Source organism: Thermobia domestica, chromosome 8 (assembly GCF_964235325.1).
Source record: "Thermobia domestica chromosome 8, izTheDome1.hap1.1, whole genome shotgun sequence".
NCBI lineage: Eukaryota > Metazoa > Arthropoda > Insecta > Zygentoma > Lepismatidae > Thermobia > Thermobia domestica.
The window spans coordinates 250377853-250398435 of NC_137461.1; positions in this window are offsets into that span (position 1 = coordinate 250377853).

The following is a 20583-nucleotide window of genomic DNA, read 5'->3' on the forward strand; positions in this document are numbered from 1 at the left end:
TCAATCCTGTTTACTCTGGATAAAGAGGCAAACTATGGTTTACCTCCTCCCTTGATCATATCCTGGATCCGCCACTATATATATATATATATATATATATATATATATATATATATATATATATATATATATATATATATATGTGTGTGTGTGTGTGTGTGTACATGTATGTATGTATATAAATGTGTCTAGTATGTTGTACGATGGAAGCTGATGAAAGAGCTTTATACCATATTATTCTTGATTTTTTGACAGGTAAACAAAGAATATTTCGGGAATTAATCTATCCTAAAGATTATAATAATGTATCTTATTTTTTCTCTTGCATGTATATACTTAGCCTGCAGGAAGTTTTCATTTCTTTCTTGGAATAGATAAACGAAGACTTTGGTTCGGCTTCTCCTTCACAAATTTTTGTCGAAAGGTTGACTTTATCGCTACAAACACAAATTACTTCTTCTCACAGAAACCATCTACAAACACACTGTACTGCTGAAACAGAAACCATCAACCAAAGAGGTCATAAATTTTGCCATTCCTCGTGTTTGAAATTCCCATTCTTCACAATGATTTCCTTCCTCCCGCCCCTGTTAAGAAGTTCAAAGTAGATTTTCAAAAGGACTGGCTCCCGCTGAGAAGGAAAGGGGGATGAGGAATGACTATAGTGCCATCTAGCAGTTATACGGCCAAGTACGTGAACACGAAAAAATCTGATTTCTGATTTCTGTAGATTCAATTATGAAGGATATAATTTCTCATCGATTGTGAAATGGATGTCTTTGGAAACAGCGAAAAAATAGTACAGTAGCGCACAAATACAAAGATTGTACTCCATTCTCAAAAAAGTCCGGAGTTTTTAGCTCTTTTCCTTACTGTAAAAAAACAGAAGACTTTTCCGTCTGATTTTGATCATTTTCTTATGGGAATTTGGATTATAATTATCTGTATTTATAAGAAGAAAATATCACGCACAGCGTTCAAATTGCACCTTTAAAATGAGATGCATCATATTTAGTGCGCTACTGAGACATTTTTGCGAAAGAACGAAATGAAACCGTGATTTGTCTAAAAAATGGTTGAGATCCCATGTTAAATTGAACACCAATATTCCGGCCGCTGTGGCGCACTCCTTCTCCCTCTTAAGAGGCATACTATACACAGTTTTGTGTTTTGAGCAATTTGTACGTTAATAATTAGTCTAAACCAGTAATAGAAACTTTATACTTACATATAATTTTTGATTGGAGTAGTTTTACCTACATTCAACAAATATCATAGAAAAATCAGTTCTGTTTGCACCAGTGTAAAAAAGGAAAAAAAAAGTACGTGATGTTGGGATAGTACATTTTAATATTTCCATAAGTCTCTCACTCACTGTTTGAGATAAATTGAGCAATAGCATTTATAACCTTAACAGTACTTTCCTTGCTTTCATACTTCCAAACTCTTTTACTAGGACTGTCGTTTCTACTTTTTATTTCATTTATTAATCTCAACAGATACTCAGATACAGCATAACGAGTGCCATTTACACAGCGAAACATAAACATGTATTAACAATAGAAGAAATAAAAATAATTAAAAAAAGATGAAGCTTCTTAATTCATTTTTAGTTATTTTCAATTTGTGTAATTATTCTGTGAAAAGCTGAGTAGCTTAAAAAATGTTCATGTCAGCTGTTATTTGATTAAATTTGTGCTCTGTGAAAAAGGACCTTTGAATAATCGACAGTCAAGGGCGAGAAAGGTGGAAGAGGTGGGTATTTGATGCTACACGGGTAGGAATGTGAAGGGATATTTTTTGAAGTAGGGCTTCAGATCTTAAGTTTCCATTGACGACCTTATGTAGAAACTTTAGGTCAGTGACATTTCTGCGAGTATCCGGAATCTGGATATTCAGATAATACAAGAGATCTTCTTTAGTCATAGAATGAATAGTGGGAACACAGAAACGTACTATGGCTACATAGATGTCCCCCCGCTCCATCCAGGCGAGCAGTAACCGATCTTGGGTGATCAGATTTTTCATTAACTTCCTCTTCCTAATTGTGTAGGGCGCTGGCGCACGTACGTTTCGGCTAATGTTGATAAACCGCACGTAAAAAAAATGCATGCAATTCCGCCCCTAAATGTTTCCGCCCTAAGCAGCCGCCTAGGTTGTCTATATGGACGAGCCGGCCCTGATCATACCGAAAATGGCCGTTCATGGCGCTACTTTTGCAAAACCAACTTCAGAATATCTTAAGCTCGCAGTAGTCTCCCCAGAATGGAGAATGACATGTAGGGCCTAGGCACAATATTATACCAAAACAAACATGTTTTTATGTCTGTTTCTTGGTTTATGGTGGCTTTCTCTTCACTAGCAGTTTTAGTTTAAGCCACCCATTACACCAAATTTTATATATAGATCTTATGGTTAGCCTTAAAAAAAACCTCTGATGTGTTGCATAATTTAATCCTGCAGGCAACCAATGCAATGCCAGTTCTATAACCAATTCAGATAGCCAGCCAGCCCAGATTGAACTTACTCTACGTACTCTACGTTGTAAAGACATTTTCTTAATTTAGAATCCACTACAAGAAAACGAATGTAGCCTTAATTCAACGTCACGATTTTCAAATGTAACAGTTGATATACACTGAGATTATATCGAACCCAGCAAACAATTTGATTGTAAATATCTTATTAAGTAGAGGGCTTGAAAATGACTCAAAACAATTTTATCCTTGGTAACTTCGAAGTTCCGGGGTGTCTGACATCTATACCCCCTCTGTACAGCTTTACTCACACAATCAGTAGGAATGTCTCGCCTTTCACCGAACAAAAATTTCACTTCTACAAAAATTAGAAAAGTCATTTTCCAAAGTTTGTCAGTATTGTTTCTGAACACACTATATACGCGGGCAACAATTAGCGCTAAGTTATTTCGTCGCAGTTAAAAGTGAAGAATGGACTAAGAAAAGATGTATCTCATTGCGTTATGATGGTTTCCATTTCCAAACACAAATGCGATTAAAAGAAGAAAAAAATAGTACTTTAAATCACAGTCTCTGTATTGTGTATGAGTATTTAGTGCTTTAAAGCTGGTGACGCGTCAAAACGTCTGTTTACGAAGCAAATGACCTGTATTATTCTTCAGAGTACGATTAATCTCTTCCGGGCATCAGCTGTTTCAAGACCCGTTACAATCGACTTCAAGTACACGTGATACCTGGAGGCTCTATCCGCCTTTCTGGTCTTCCATCTCACGTCCAGCAGAACAAGGTCAGTCTACAATAGCAATTCAGTCAGACACAGACTTTGATTGTTCCGCACTTCATCGAGATAATTTCAATTATTATGGGGAAAATGTTACCAGTTATATTTCGGAAACGTGCACTATCAGACTATGAAACAGGCTAGATTTTTTTTTTTTTTTAAATAATAATAATAAAGTAAAATACAAGTACTACCACGAGCAAAATAAATGACGCGTCTCTTTATTTTGAAGTTTTTTGAAAATATCTCCGTTTTTTTTATATGTTCGAAATTTCGGAAGGTTTCCCCAGCAGGACAGGTTAATAACAAACCCGTTTTTAATATTTGTGTTAGATATTAGCTTAAAATAAAGAAATTAGAAGCAAAAAACATTAAATCGACAGAAATCTCGAGAATTACCAACTCTGCTAAAGTGGGAAATTTTCAAGAACACGAGGGAATTCTGCATTTCAACACGAAGCAGCGACATGTATGTCATTGAGAGGAATGTGGATTAAATCTACAAACTAAACTTTTAACGAATATTTCTAGTATGTCTTATTATATGCACTATCTGCAAACTCCAAATATATGAATATATGCTAAGTATTAACATAAAGATAGAGCAAATAGTGGAAATTATCTATGGAAAAAGACGAATTGGTAGGACGATCGTAATGAAATATCGTCTTTACCGGAACAGGCTCAGTTCACGTAAAGAAACAAATAGCTCAGTTAGTTAAAGCAACGAGTCTGTATGCTGAAGGTAGCGGGTTCGATCCCGTGGAAGTGCCGTTATCATTTTTATCACTACACTACGGTTATTTTTTTAAAATTATTTTATTTGGGAAAGAATCAAATTGTAACATATGTGTAAAACTCATGACGATAGCAAAAAAAGAAAAAATGCTGTTGTCGCACTTGCATTAGCGTCCCTAATTTTGTTTGCAAACAGTTTCGTAATTATTTCCCCTGTGCTCACTGCTCACCATATGCTCGCTGGCGCATAACGAATGTTTCCCAGTAAATGTTAATTCTAATTTGGAGAATTTTATAAAGTTTCACAATATTTCTCACTAGATAGTCTTCTATCTACGTGTTTGGATATTTTGATAACAGATTTCCCTATTAAATGTTTAATTTTCCCTAGATGTTTAATTACGGAAAAGTTTTACAATGTATTTGTATTGAATTGAAATTGTTTTGAATTTACTACATAAGGTAAGTAGACCGAAGGAGGAGAACTCAAGTAATTGATATTCTACGTAAAAGCAACCTATTGTAGAATGATGATGCTTCTTACCTTCAGCACATAATCTTTACGTTAGAGAGTCAGACAGAGAAAAATCCTGGTCTTTCCTCCTCTATGACCACCCATCTTAAACCTCTACATATCATTGTTCGTCTCACAAAATTTCGGTGCTCCAAAAACATTCAAATAATAATAATAATAATAATAATAATAATAATAATCCTGAATATGCCATCCTTACATAATGTAAAATATCTTAGTTTCCTAGTTTAAATCTTAAATATCTTAGATTAAAATGCTTTCTTTAGTACTTATTTGAGCAACCATGTAGGAGGGGGTACGACTTTTTATTTTGCCCCTCTCATTTCAGTAGCCTTCCAACAGAAAGTAATTTTTGATAAACAGGACAGACAAAATGAATAAGAAATATATTTACAGCATCCTCTCCCCTTTCATGATTGGAATATCACGTAATATTTTTTATTCTACGAAAGATGGCCCTGTGCGGTTAAGGGTAGGTAACTAAAAAAATACCTAATATATAGCGCCCCTTGATTGTAATATTACCGCTTCTTTATTTGTACGAGGGAGCCCCTACACAATCAAGGGTGACAAAAAGAATAGGAAGAGTGTCTATTGATTCCAGTGGTGGATCCAGCACGAACTCCTGGGGGAGGGGAGGGGAAGTGAAACATTCTTTTGATGATGTGAAGCTGTCACAAATTACCACTTAACTAAACTAAACAATAGTGGGGGGAACTGGAACCCAGTCAGTTTAAATTGATGTAAAAGTTTAATTTTTGGATTCATATTAAAGTTTTGGTTTCAAATGAGAATTTCAGTCCAAGTGGTCAATGATCAAATCTCGTGGGGCTCTTCAGTGTAGGCTAATACGGCCCCCTTATGAGAAAAGGCAAAATTATTAACATGTTTATAACTTTCGAATTTTTCGTCTATTTTAAAGAAATATTTTGCTTCGTTTTAAAGTGTTGGTTCCAAATGACAAACTCAGTCCGAGTGGACAATGATCAAATCTCCGGGGGGTCTTCAGTATAGGGGGCTACGGCTCCCTTATGGGAAAAGGCAAAAATATGAAAATGCTTATAACTTACGAATTTTCGGTCTATTTTAAAGAAATTATTAGCTTCATATTAAAGTCTTGGCTTCAAATGACAATTTCAGTCCGTGTGGACAATGATCAAATCTCGGAGGGCTCTTCGGTGTAGGGGTTTCGCTTCTTTATGGGACAAGATTCACGTAGTTGATATTGCAAAATTGTTTTGTATATATAAGTGGAAACTTGCACCATTTGGTTAATTTTACCTCTTATGTTTTGCAGATTCATATTCCAAGCAATAGTTACTTCGCAGAGCTAAAAGAAGGCACTTACTAGTTTCATTAAAATGAAATGTCTTTTATGAGAGGAGCAGACGAACGAACAGGCACCCAAACGTTGGTTGAGTCGTACGGTTGAAACTCGTTAAGCTCCCTTCAATTATTATTATTATTATTATTATTATTATTATTAATAATAATAATAATAATAATAATAATAATAATAATAAAGCATTGCAGGGACCTTTGGTGCAGGGGGTCCGTGGCTCGATTCCACTTCGTGCCAAGTGAAATTTGAGGTGGACAAATACCGTGTGCATGGGTATGTGTTTTCTTGAGATTTTCCATTTTCCTCCCACTTTCTTCATTTCAGCATTTCATTCATCACCATTCTCCCTTAGCGTAGGTGCATAATCGTCCAACGTTAAACGAGATATTGCAATTTCAATAATAATAATAATAATAAAAATTAATTCAACTGAAAGGACTGTAATTTATGTGGACAGCAATTATCATAAATATGCAACCATTATAAAAACAATGCTTTGAGTAGAAAGATAATCCTTCCCAAGTGTTAACGAATGCGCACGAGATAAGACATGTCTCGAGAAAGAGACAAGACGCGCTTTGTGACATCCAAGATAATACGAGGCAAATGTTTTGGACACGAGATAGCTTGTAAAATGTCTCGTCTTGTCTGGAATGTCTCGAAAACAAAAGTCTAAGTTTTAAAATTATTTTTCAAGATCTATTCTCTCAGAAGTAGTTCTCTGCCTTAAAATTAATAACGACATTTGTGATTTAAAAAAAGATAAACAATGCCTAAAGTTAATAGTTAACTTTTCGAAAAGAAGCTTCATTAAGGGTGAACCTGAAAGATGTCCACAAACTTCGGGAGGTGATTCGTGACATCAAAAGGAGACAAATGGTCCTCTTGCAGTTTTCGAATTCAGCTTCGTTGTCGAGATACAGGGTTGCCAACTGGTCGTGTTTGAGAAACTCACTGGGAATAAATTCAAGTCCAAGAATAAACTACTACTCATATATTTTTCAGGTCAATTGACTTATACCATGTTGTAAGGTCAAATATTTATTTAGGAAGTGTGTACAAAATTCGCCAGGGTCTTTTCTGAGAAAATCGTCGAGAAAAAGTCACCTCCAAGAATAAACTACTCCTCGTAAATTTTTCTAAGAGTAATATCTGAAACTGCAATATAGGGTTGTTAATTAAATATTGATTAATGCATTCAGTTAAAACCATTTTTGAGAAAATAGCGTTTTTCGATTTTCGGCTGTTTGTAAACCACACTTATTTTAGGTGGTAGAAAAAAATGGAAAAGCTCCTGTAAGAATACTAAGTAAACCCTAAGTTTAAAATTTGGTGTAGATAAGTTGAACGGTATGGCCTCTAGGCGAGTGCATATAAAAGTGTGCCGAACGGACGGACCGGAAGGACGGGTGTCGAAAAGTCACATTTTCGGTATGTAGACGCCATGAAACATGTAAATCCGTTGAAATCTGAATTTGATATTATTTTCACAATCACTATATTTTCTTCTCTCTTTTGTCGCTCGAAAAAGAAAAGCCTGAGTTTACCACAAAAAGCTAGGGAGTTTCTCAAAAAATATTCAATTACAGGGCCACCGCACTAAACTTTTTAAATTCAATTTCTTAACTGTGTTAGGCCGCAGTTGTTACTGAAGTGTATATTTGGATAATACGAATAAAATTATCGTATTATTCAAATACATCGAATGTCAGATTATCGAATAAAAAACTTCGATTGAAGAAAATCCATACTACAAAACTAACTCACACTTTGAGCACATTTTCATTAGACATATAATAGACCAATTAATGCAATCATTGTTTATGAAATATGAAAAAAATCAAATGAATCACTTTGGGAAAGTCGTTCAAAAAGAACACGTCAGGAGTAACCTACCTCTTGTGAATTGTTTCGAACAATGAGTTAAGATATACTTTTGGTTATTAATGAAATATTTATTTGCGAAATTTGAACAAAATCGCCTGTCGTTCGAGAAAATTGTCGGGGAAAAAACCTTGACCCCAAAAATAAACTATCCGTTGTAATTGTTTTTCATAGAAATGACTTATACTAAAATATAGGGTTATTAATGAAATACTTATTTATGAATTATCAATAAAATTGTCCGAGTAATTTTTGAGAAAATCCTGAGGGAAAAATAACTCCCCGAAGAAACTATCTCTTGAGGATTCTTTCAGGGTAAGCGAGTTATTCCATATTACTATGTTTTTAATGAAATATTTATTTCTGAGTACGAACAAAATTGCTTGACTCATTTTTGAGAAAACCGTGGAGGAAAAACACCCCCAAGAGTAAACTACCCCTCGCATATTTTTTCAGGACAAACGAGTTTTGCCATATTGTTCGGTTATTAACGAAATATTTATTTTTGAAATATGAATAAACTCTTTTGAGTCGTTTTTGAGAAAATCGCCGAGACAACACTCCACCAAGAATAAACTACCCCTCGCATTTTTTTTTAGGACAAACGAGTTATGCCATATTGATAAGTTATTAATGAAATCTTTATTTATGAAATATGAACGAAAACATTTGAGTCCATTTTGAGAAAATCACTGATAAAAAACTCACCCCCTTAGTATAAACTACCCCTTGTAGATTTTTCTCAGATAAATGCCTTATACCACAAAATAGGGTTGCTAATTAAATATTGATTTATAAAAAAAGAAAGAAAACAAGATCGTTAGAGCCAGTTATGAGAAAATATCTTTTTTTTATTTTCATCGTACAGAAAACTACACTTGTTTTGGGAGTAGGAGGGAGATAAAAAAAACTATAGGAAATACTATGAAAATCTTAAACTAAAATTTGGTGCAGATAAGTTGAATATACCGTAAATTTTTCAACTAATTTACGGTATGTTCAAGTATGGCTTCTAGGCGAGGTATGGCTTCAGGTATGGCTTCTAGGCGAGTGCACAGAAAAGTGTAGCGAACGGACGGACGAACTAATGGACATGTATCGAAAAAAAACTTTTTCGGTGTTAGGGGCTATAATACGTGTAAATTCGTTGAAATCTCAAATTTGATTTTTTTTTCGAACCCCATACTTTCTTCTCTCATTTGTCACTTCAAAGTAAAAGGAACTCAGAACTACAGATAAAAGACACCTACTTTTACACATAGACATTTATTGATTTAAAACTGTTTTAGTTTGTGTCATTTCACTTCCAATTGAAAGGTTTTACAATGATTAACGGCATACCAATGACGAGACGGAAGTTTTCAGGAAGTAAATGCATTCAGAAGTCTAGACTGCATTACAGCCTGTTTTTATTTCTGCAATTGTTAACAGCTGTAATTTCGTCCAAACGCTATATGAAATAATTTTTGGTTGACGTCATTGTATTACTATTTTAGTATTGTTCTCTTCAGACTTGGTTGAAGTTTTGTCTTAACGGTTATACATTTTTTCTTTCTTATTTCATCGTTACACATAAGAACAAAATGTTATGGTGAGTGGATAGATTCGAACCTACGAACATTGAGTTTATATTCTTCCAACACTTTACCAATGGACCAAGCTTTGTCTTCACGTTAACGCTCGGTTACAGGGTTTACTACGATTTAAATAAAATGGCTGGCTGTTAGAATTCCCTGCTCACATATTTCGATAAATAATTTTCATTGCTTCGTGGATACGTAGAGCAATGTTTAGATACACATTTTAGGAGAGTGAATTTTGGTGTATATAATAATTTCATGCCAGGTAAAAGCTAGATAAGTTTTGATAAAATGTTTCATATGTAGTTCTCAATAATAAGCTTGCTGTTCGGAGTGAAGTTCCAAGGTTCAGCATTGCCTAGCAGTTTTTGCTATTAATATCCCTTCTAACAATATTGGCAGTGGACAAAAGTTAGCCCGTGTTGAAGCTTTTTGCTCCTAATTTAGTTATTTTACTTATTTAAGGAATATATTGAAAATTGTCAGCAGGCACGTATGCAGTAATTTATTTCGGGAGAAGTCCGACTTCAATATTAGGATAAATTATAATAAAATTTAAAAGATAATCCTTAAATTTAGGCTAAATTTACAGAGAAGTTGGGATTTCAGAGGGGAGTCCGGACCACCTGGACCCACCCCTAAATGCGTCCTTGTTTGTCAGTAACGTTTCCTCATTTTGAAACCCTCAAAAACTTCGGATATATAAAGGAAAACGAGTTATTTTCGATAAAATATCACTTCAGAAGACGCGACAGTTTTATTGCACATGGTGGTATCCCAAGTTCACAAGGGCAAGAATTCATTAATTTTGATTCTCTGTCATTGTGCTCTATCGAAAGGTTAGGTTTGTAACATATTACTCCTACGAACAAGCATGACTGGCAGATAGGAATACTGAACACAACTGCAGAGAAATTCATGCTGCGTTAGCTTACGTTTATAGCTACGCTTTGGTGATTTGCCCTCAAGGTCAATCGAGTGGTAATTCAGTTCCGTCTCTGTTCTTAAGCCATGTTCGTATTACTTCGAACAGTTTTGATAATGAAAAGCATGCCTCTTAATATAACAGACTTCTTTCGCGTAAGAAATCGAAACTCAGTTGGTCAGAGCAACTAGTCCGTAAGAATTAGGTTGTTAGTTAGTTAGGAGCCCAGTACGAGTAAGGGTTTTTATTACTATTGTTTTTATCTTTTTTATGTGAGGAAAAATCAAATTGTGACATCACGATATCAAATGTATTTGATTAGGTAGCTTTGTCTTAGCTAAACTTTAAACATCAGTAACCGTCGAAATTATTTCACCAAATGATCACTTACTGAACATTTCAAACACGTCAAACCAGTGGCATAACATGAAGGTTAACCTCTCCTCCGCAGTCCTTAGTTATGCGTCCGTACTTTCAAGGGCGGACTAAGGGCCGGGCGACTGCCCGGGGCGCCAGAGAAAGAGGGGCACCAAAACGAGCCTCAAAAAGTAAATTTTATAATGTGCTTTCTACTGACGTTTTTGGTTTATATTCTTGTAAAGTAGTGGCAATTATATGATCTTTTTCCATTTCACTATGGAAGAAGAGAGTTTCATAGTACTAAGGGGGCTGTATCGAAAAATTGAGAGATGGCATGTAGAATAAAGACTGCCGGGAATTAAGTATTGTTTGTTTGTTTGCTTGAGTTTAGTGTTCCACGGTTATGCCTTAATGGGCAAGGGAGATGTGGATACTAATTATAGTGGAATCCGAACCACTTTTATCGTTCAACAGTAATCCACCGGGAATTGGACCCGGTACCACAGAAGGCAGGCGTGCTAGCCACTAGACCAGGGGGGGGGTGGAGTTGGTATTGTTTATAGTGGGCCATATTCTTTGTGAACTTTTCCTAGGTAATGGATTTCTTTTTGAAAATGGGTTTTAAAGCAGGGGAGTCATTTAGGGAGGGCAGGGAGGGGCATTTGCCCCCCGTGAGTTTGAGATGTATATAGATTTTATCATTAGAATAGTAGTAAATCAGTGAAAAACGCGAAATTTTACTTATATCAAGAGGTCTTGCCCCCCCCCCCCCCAAAGCAAAATCTGAAATGACGCTCCTGGTTTAAACTATTAAAAACACTATGATAAAATGTAAAATATAGGCTACTACTAGGGGAAGGGCGCCAAAAAGTCACTTTGCCCGTGTGAAAATTTGGCCTGCTCCGCCCCTGCGTACTTTCTGTATATTTTTTGGCCTTGCAGCTTGTGCGGTCCCCACGCCACATTGTTGCGGGGGCGCTACTTACGCCTACCCTTCGAACGTAATTCAATAACTGTTTAAGAAATTCTACCATCAGCGTGAAAACGGGAATATATTTTTCTAATAGTCCCATAGAACTTTCACTCAGAATGCCAGATGCAATTTTTCAGAGTGGGCTCTGGCTAAGTAGAAGGAAGATCTGTTTCCTAAGTAAGTTCCTTTCAGAAAGTTTGCTATTTCTTTAACAGTGATGTAAATAAATATACTTATCGTTATTAGCTCGACACCAAACCATCATGGACAAATCCCTCTAGAACAATGATCGGCAAAAGTTATTCTGCATAATTTTATAAGCGACTCAAGGGTGAAACACTTGTTAACGAAAGCAATGTTGTGTATATACTGCCTTGTTTCTGACAAAATATAAAGTCTTTTGTAATCTTTAGACACTTTTCCTATTCTTTTTGTCACCCTTGGTTGTGTAAGGAAGCCTCCAACAAATAAAGAAGAGGTAATATTACAGATAAGGGGCGCTATAAATATATTAGGTATTTCTTTTGTTACCTAACCATAACGGCCTAGGGTCGTCTTCAGTAGAATAAAAAATGCTACGTGATATTACATTCACGAAGGAGGAAAGGATGCTCTAAATATATTTCTTATTCATTTTGTCTGCCCTGCTTCTCAGAAATTATATACCTTCTGTTGGAGGGTGCTGAAAAGAGAGGAGGGGAAATAGAACGTCGTGCCCAATCATACATTTTAAATTTTGTGACGTGGTTGCTCAAATTATTACTAAAGAAAGCACTATAAACTAAGATGTGTAAAGTTACAACATTATGTAAGGGTGGCATATTCATTAATAATAATAATAATAATAATAATAATAATAATAATAATAATAATAATAATAATAATAATAATAAATATGAATGTCTTTGGAGAGCCGAAATTATGTGAGACGAACAATGATATGTAGAGGTTTAAGATGGGTGGTCATAGAGGAGGAAAAACCAGGATTTTTCTCTCTCTGACTCTCTAACGTTAAGATTATGTGCTGAAGGTAAGAAGCATCATCATTCTACAATAGGTTGCTTTTACGTAGAATATCTATTACTTGAGCTCCCCTCCTTCGGGCAACTTTGCTTATGTAGTAAATTCAAAACAATTTCAATTTAAGACAAATATTTATAGAGAAAATTAAACATTTAATAGGGAAATCTGTTATCAAAATATACAAACACGTAGATAGAAGACTATGTAGTGAGAAACATTGTGAAACTATAAAATTCTCCAAACTAGAATTAACATTTACTGGAAAACATTCGTTATGCATCAGTGAGCACAGGGGAAATAATTACGAATCTGTTTGCAAACAAAAATTAGAGACACTAATGCAAATGCGACGATATTTTCTTTTTTTTTTTTTTTTTTTTGTATCGTCATGAGTTTTACACATATGTTACAATTTGATTCTTTCCCAAATAAAAAATAAATAAAATAACCTTAGTGATAAAAATGACAACAGTACTTCCACGGGATTCAAACCGTCTACCTTCGGTATACAAACTCGCTGCTTTACCTAACTGAGCTATTTGCTCTCTTACGTAAGCTGAACCTGTTCTACAATAAAGACGATTTTTCATTACGATTGGGCTAACAATTCGTCTTTTTCCATAGGTAATTTCCACTATTTGCACTATCTATACGTTAATACTTAGCATAGATTCATATATTTGGAGTTCGGTGATAATGCATATAATAAGACATACTAGAAATATTTCGTTAAAATTTTCGTTTGTAGATGTAATCCACGCTTCTCTCAATGACATAGATGTCGCTGCTTCGTGTTGAACTGCAGAATTCCCTCGCGTTCTTGAAAATTTCCCACTTTAGCAGAGTTGGTAATTTTCGAGATTTCTGTCGATTTAATGTTTTTTGCTTCTAATTTCTTTATTTTAAGCTAATATCTAACACAAATATTAAAAACGGGTTTGTTATTAACCTGTCCTGCTGGGGAAACCTTCCGAAATTTCGAACATATAAAGAAAACGGAGATATTTTCAAAAAACTTCAAAATAAAGAGACGCGTCATTTATTTTGCTCATGGTAGTACATAATACCAATCTCAATAGCGAAGATACATGAATGTTCGTTGTGTTAGCATAGTGGGTCTGCCCACGAAATGAGAAATTTATCGATTCGTCTTGATTCTCGTGCCGTTTCCGAAAAATATGCATTTTCAATTCGCACCGAGGTAAGAAAGAGTCATTTTCATTTTCCACTGAAAACCCCCCAGAACTGTACAGAAAATTGACATCAACTAATCAACGTAGCTTTTCGTACTAATATAAAGAGGAAAGGATATCTTAATCACCAAGCTGTCACCGCTTTTGAAAATTATCCCATGTTGAATTTAACATTGGAGTGGCCAGAAGCACTTTTTCGATATTAAAAGAATGGTAAGAGATAGAAACGCAATTCTTAGAAAGTTTCCAAGAGACAATATCAAGGCCAGGGAGTAATCTACACCCCCCCAACACCCCCCTAACACCCCTCCAAATTTCTTTACACACACCCCTGGATGGAAAAGGAATACTCCCCCAAATCCAATTGTATCAATCAGTATCATATAGGTTATTTATTACATCAAGTTAAAAACGGTTTAGCGTTTGGGAAAGAAGGCAATATTCTTATTTATTTATTTCACTTCAAAATACGAAGCGACCTCGTTCTCATGTACGGCTTCGAGTACCACATGACCTTTCGGACAGTGTTTCGATCGAAACAATTGACAAAACAGACCTGCTCATACCTACCATCCTGCGCTCCGCGGTAGTTTCCGAGAAAAGCAATTGATGGACAGATGCAGATGACCGAAATTGGCAGCATCTTGAGTGGTCATTCACCTACCTCCTCCTCAATAAGGAAAAATATGACAATATAGTAATAAGCCTATGCCAGATTCAGTTGGTAAGTGCTACTCTGCAACAGGCTCGCAACCAGAGGGGGCTAGGGAGGGCCTGGCCCTCCCTTAATTTTTCATGTCCCCTTCAGACCTCAATACAAAATGCACAATTTAGATATTTGTAAGAGAATTTTTAATGACTTAGCCCCTCCTAACATATTCATGCCCCCCCCCAAAGCTCTGTGGCTGGTTTCGAGCCTGTTCTGCAAGTGGTGTATCAACGGACGGACGTTAGAAGGCTGTAATCAAAACGTTTTTAGAAATGAAGAGATCGATCGAAATAAGAATTATATATATATTTTAGACTGAGTCTAGCGTTATGCAGGAACGCATTTGGCGCTAGCTTAATTTTTTGTAAAGTATATTTTTATTCACGTAAATTCATTGAGTGGCACAGGACTCATAGCGAGTCACTTTTTTTTAAACTAAAATTTACTTTTTTTCAAAGTTGGTCACTAAAAGTTACTTTTTTGAGAGGTAGAGTGACTTTTTCGTGTGACTTATGATTTGCATTATCAGTTTTCTAAGAAAAATATAAAAATGAATGAAAAAAGCAGAAATTTGTTACTCATTACTTTTCTGAAAGCTTCTGTAGACGGAGAACCCCTCTGTGTCTATTCTTTCTTCTATCATAATAATCTTTTAGTTTTCTCTCGTAATAGTTAACGCTCCGTTCAACGTTGTGTGTGTGTCTGTGTGGTTCATCATCTTCGTCTTGTGTTATGATTCCTGTATGTCCTTACGAGTAGGTGATGAATTTGAATATTTCACGTTTTTGAGAACTCCTAATGCGAAGTTAAATATAATGTCTGGGATGAAGAAATTCGGAAATAGGCCAGAACTGGTTCCACTCAGAAGCTTTTTACATCTGCTACTTCTGCTTACCGTAACTACAAAGCTTACTTTGAAAACCTAAGAAAGGAGGAAGCTCAAAAAGAAGTAAAGATGAAACAAAACAACCAAGAGAGAGAGAGGTGATGGAGAAACCGACAAGGGAAAAAAGGGGCATGATGAGATTTTGGTCACTTTTACCTGTGCTTTTGGCCATTTTTGGTCACTTTTCAACTATTTACAAGAGACAAGACCAGTATGAGCCCTGGATTATTAAAATTAGGGCATATTAAAGGAGACAAAACAGAAAGGTACGAAATATTTGTAAATTGAAAAACTGTATTTCTGGAAAACAACTAAATCAATGAATAATTTTCTTATGAAAGATATTCAGAGCCAATAACGTAGATTAAGAGACCAAATAATATTACAACAATTAACGTTAACAACAGGGTTAGAATATTAAAATAATGAAATTGGAACTATGTAAAGTATAAATTACTAAACGAATGTGATTTCAACATGGGACGAGTGAATTTTTTCCCAATTAATATTTTTAAAAAATCACCCATTAAAACTTACTGGGGGTGAATAAATTGAAATAATAGCAGAATTTTGCAAAATAATTATAATAATTCGCATGTAATCAATTCACGTGTAATTACTGGGTAAAATAGTGTAGGTTAATTCCTAATACAGTGAAACCTCTCTTAACGGGCATCTCCTAATAGTGGACATCTTCATAAGAGAACAAACTTTCCTATTCTTCCATTCCATAAATATGTGTGGTGTGGTGTTATGAGAGAGAATCCTCCCTTTTAGGGACACCTCTCATTTACGGACAAATAATCGTGTTCCACCGATGTCCGTTTTTAGAGGATTCACTGTATTACTTAGTTTCATAATAATAATACATGCTCAAATATGTGAACTTACTTTATTGAACCTACCACTGCGAAGAGCTGATATTATTATTATTATTAGTAGTAGTAGTAGTACTAGTAGTAGTAGTAGTAGTAGTAGTAGTATTGCAATAGTTGCGTAACAAAATATACTGTTTTCTTGTTTGAGTTTGTTTTAAAATTATATCACTATTCTGATAGCACCCCCCCTTTATTTTGAACACACCCCCAAGTAAAAATTTCTGGCGTACTTACTGATCAAGGCACATCTAATGGTACTAGAGTGGGATTCCAGAGAGTTCCGGAACATTGCTTAAATCGGGATCGAATTTGCTGAACTTGTTTGAAAGTATACGTATCTTTCCACACGAACAAGAGTTTTGGGAATGTTCCAAAAAATGGATCAAAAGATTGCGATTTTGGCCAATAATTAGTTTTTGGATCAGGGCCCACGAAATGTTTGAACCGTGGGGTTTCTTGAACCAATCCGAGTTTTCGTATTTTTTACGGAGTGGGTTTGGTAACACTATATGTAGTTCTCCAGATATGATGCCTATAATTAGAGATGCTACCGAGTCCAAGAGATTAGTCTCGGATTTGGTATTATCACTAAATATTTGTTAATTTAATTGCTTACTTTCCCACCTCACAATTGTTTTTACTTTTCAATGCTTTTTTTTTTCAATCATACGTTTCAAGGAAATGCTGCATCAAATTGTCTTATTTGTTAATGTTGGAACTAGTTTTGCAGCAAATTCCATCCTAATTTAATCAATATTCCGGCACCTTCCGGAAACCTGCTCTAGTACTATTAGATGTGCCTTGATATTGTCTCTTGCACACTTCCTAAGAACTGCAATTTCTATCTCTTCCCGTTCTTTTAAAATTAATAAAAGTACTCCTAGCCATATACTCTAATGTTAAATTTAGCACGTAATAATTTTCGAAACCGGTGACTAAGCTTGATAATTAAGATATCCTTCTCTTTAATACGAAAACTACCTTAATTAGTTGATGTCAATTTTCCGTACAGCTGTAGGGGGGTCAGTGAAAAATAGAAATGACTCTTTCACGACTCTCGTAAGCAACGCTAGTTCACCCAAGTCTTAGATCTCAAACTCTGTTTCAGTGTTACGTGATTCATAGTAGTTCAACCAAGTCTTAGATTTCAAACTCTGTTTCAGTGTTATATGATTCATGGTAGTTCACCCAGGTCTTAGATCTCAAACTCTGTTTCAATGTTACATGATTCAAAGTAGTTCACCCAAGTCTTAGATTTCAAACTCTGTATCAGTGTTACATGATTCATAGTAGTTCATTCAAGTCTTAGCTCTCAAACTCTGTTTCAGTGTTACATGATTCAAACTAGTTCACCCAAGTCTTAGATCTCAAACTCCGTTTCAGTGTTACATGATTCAAAGTAGTTCACCCAAGTCTTAGATCCCAAACCCTGTTTCAATATTACAGGATTCATAGTAGTTCACTTAAATCTTAGATCTCAAACTCTGTTTCAGTGTTCCGTGATTCATAATGGTTCACCCAAGTCTTAGATCTCAAACTCTGTTTCAGTGTTACATGATTCAAACTAGTTCACCCAAGTCTTAGATCCCAAACCCTGTTTCAATATTACAGGATTCATAGTAGTTCACTTAAGTCTTAGATCTCAAACTCTGTTTCAGTGTTACATGATTCATAGTAGTTCACCCAAATCTTAGATCTCAAACTCCGTTTCAGTGTTACATAATTCAAAGTAGTTCACCCAAGTCTTAGATCCCAAACCCTGTTTCAATATTACAGGATTCATAGTAGTTCACTTAAGTCTTAGATCTCAAACTCTGTTTCAGTGTTACATGATTCATAGTAGTTCACCCAAATCTTAGATCTCAAACTCCGTTTCAGTGTTACATGATTCATAGTGGTTCACCCAAGTCTTAGATCTCAAACTCTGTTTCAGTGTTACATGATTCAAAGTAGTTCACCCAAGTCTTAGATCCCAAACCCTGTTTCAGTATTACAGGATTCATAGTAGCTCACTTAAGTATTAGATATCAAACTCTGTTTCAGTGTTACATGATTCATAGTAGTTCACCCAATTCTTAGATCTCAAACTCCGTTTCAGTGTTACATGATTCATTGGAGTTCACCCAAATCTTAGATCTCAAACCCTGTTTCAATATTACAGGATTCATAGTAGTTCACTTAAGTCTTGGATTTCAAACTCTGTTTCAGTGTTACATGATTCATAGTAGTTCACCCAAATCTTAGATCTCAAACCCTGTTTCAGTATTACAGGATTCATAGTAGCTCACTTAAGTCTTAGATCTCAAACTCTGTTTCAGTGTTACATGATTCAAAGTAGTTCACCCAAGTCTTAGATCCCAAACACTGTTTCAGTATTACAGGATTCATAGTAGCTCACTTAAGTCTTAGATTTCAAACTCTGTTTCAGTGTTATATGATTCATAGTAGTTCACCCAAGTCTTACATTTCAAACTCTGTATCAGTGTTACATGATTCAAAGTAGTTCACCCAAGTCTTAGATCCCAAACCCTGTTTCAGTATTACAGGATTCATAGTAGCTCACTTAAGTCTTAGATCTCAAACTCTGTTTCAGTGTTACATGATTCATAGTAGTTCATTCAGGTCTTAGCTTTCAAACTCTGTTTCAGTGTTACATGATTCATAGTGGTTCACCCAAGTCTTAGATCTCATACTCTGTTTCAGTGTTACATGATTCAAAGTAGTTCACCCAAGTCTTAGATCCCAAACCTTGTTTCAGTATTACAGGATTCATAGTAGCTCACTTAAGTCTTAGATCTCAAACTCTGTTTCTGTGTTACATGATTCAAAGTAGTTCACCCAAGTCTTAGATCCCAAACCCTGTTTCAGTATTACAGGATTCATAGTAGCTCACTTAAGTCTTAGATTTCAAACTCTGTTTCAGTGTTATATGATTCAAAGTAGTTCACCCAAGTCTTAGATTTCAAACTCTGTATCAGTGTTACATGATTCATAGTGGTTCACCCAAGTCTTAGATCTCAAACTCTGTTTTAGTGTTACATGATTCAAAGTAGTTCACCCAAGTCTTAGATCCCAAACCCTGTTTCAGTATTACAGGATTCATAGTAGCTCACTTAAGTCTTAGATCTCAAACTCTGTTTCAGTGTTACATGATTCATAGTAGTTCATTCAGGTCTTAGCTTTCAAACTCTGTTTCAGTGTTACATGATTCATAGTGGTTCACCCAAGTCTTAGATCTAAACCTCTGTTTCAGTGTTACATGATTCAAAGTAGTTCACCCAAGTCTTAGATCCCAAACCCTGTTTCAGTATTACAGGATTCATAGTAGCTCACTTAAGTCTTAGATCTCAAACTCTGTTTCAGTGTTACATGATTCATAGTAGTTCACCCAATTCTTAGATCTCAAACTCCGTTTCAGTGTTACATGATTCATTGGAGTTCACCCAAATCTTAGATCTCAAACCCTGTTTCAATATTACAGGATTCATAGTAGTTCACTTAAGTCTTGGATTTCAAACTCTGTTTCAGTGTTACATGATTCATAGTAGTTCACCCAAGTCTTAGATCTCAAACCCTGTTTCAGTATTACAGGATACATAGTAGCTCACTTAAGTCTTAGATCTCAAACTCTGTTTCAGTGTTACATGATTCAAAGTAGTTCACCCAAGTCTTAGATCCCAAACCCTGTTTCAGTATTACAGGATTCATAGTAGCTCACTTAAGTCTTAGATCTCAAACTCTGTTTCAGTGTTACATGATTCAAAGTAGTTCACCCAAGTCTTAGATCCCAAACCCTGTTTCAGTATTACAGGATTCATAGTAGCTCACTTAAGTCTTAGATCTCAAACTCTGTTTCAGTGTTACATGATTCATAGTAGTTCACCCAATTCTTAGATCTCAAACTCCGTTTCAGTGTTACATGATTCATTGGAGTTCACCCAAATCTTAGATCTCAAACCCTGTTTCAATATTACAGGATTCATAGTAGTTCACTTAAGTCTTAGATCTCAAAATCTGTTTCAGTGTTACATGATTCATAGTAGTTCACCCAAATCTTAGATCTCAAACTCCGTTTCAGTGTTACATGATTCAAAGTAGTTCACCCAAGTCTTAGATCTCAAACCCTGTTTCAATATTACAGGATTCATAGTAGTTCACTTAAGTCTTGGATTTCAAACTCTGTTTCAGTGTTACATGATTCACAGTAGTTCACCCAAACCTTAGATCTCAAACTCCGTTTCAGTGTTACATAATTCAAAGTAGTTCACCCAAGTCTTAGATCCCAAACCCTGTTTCAAT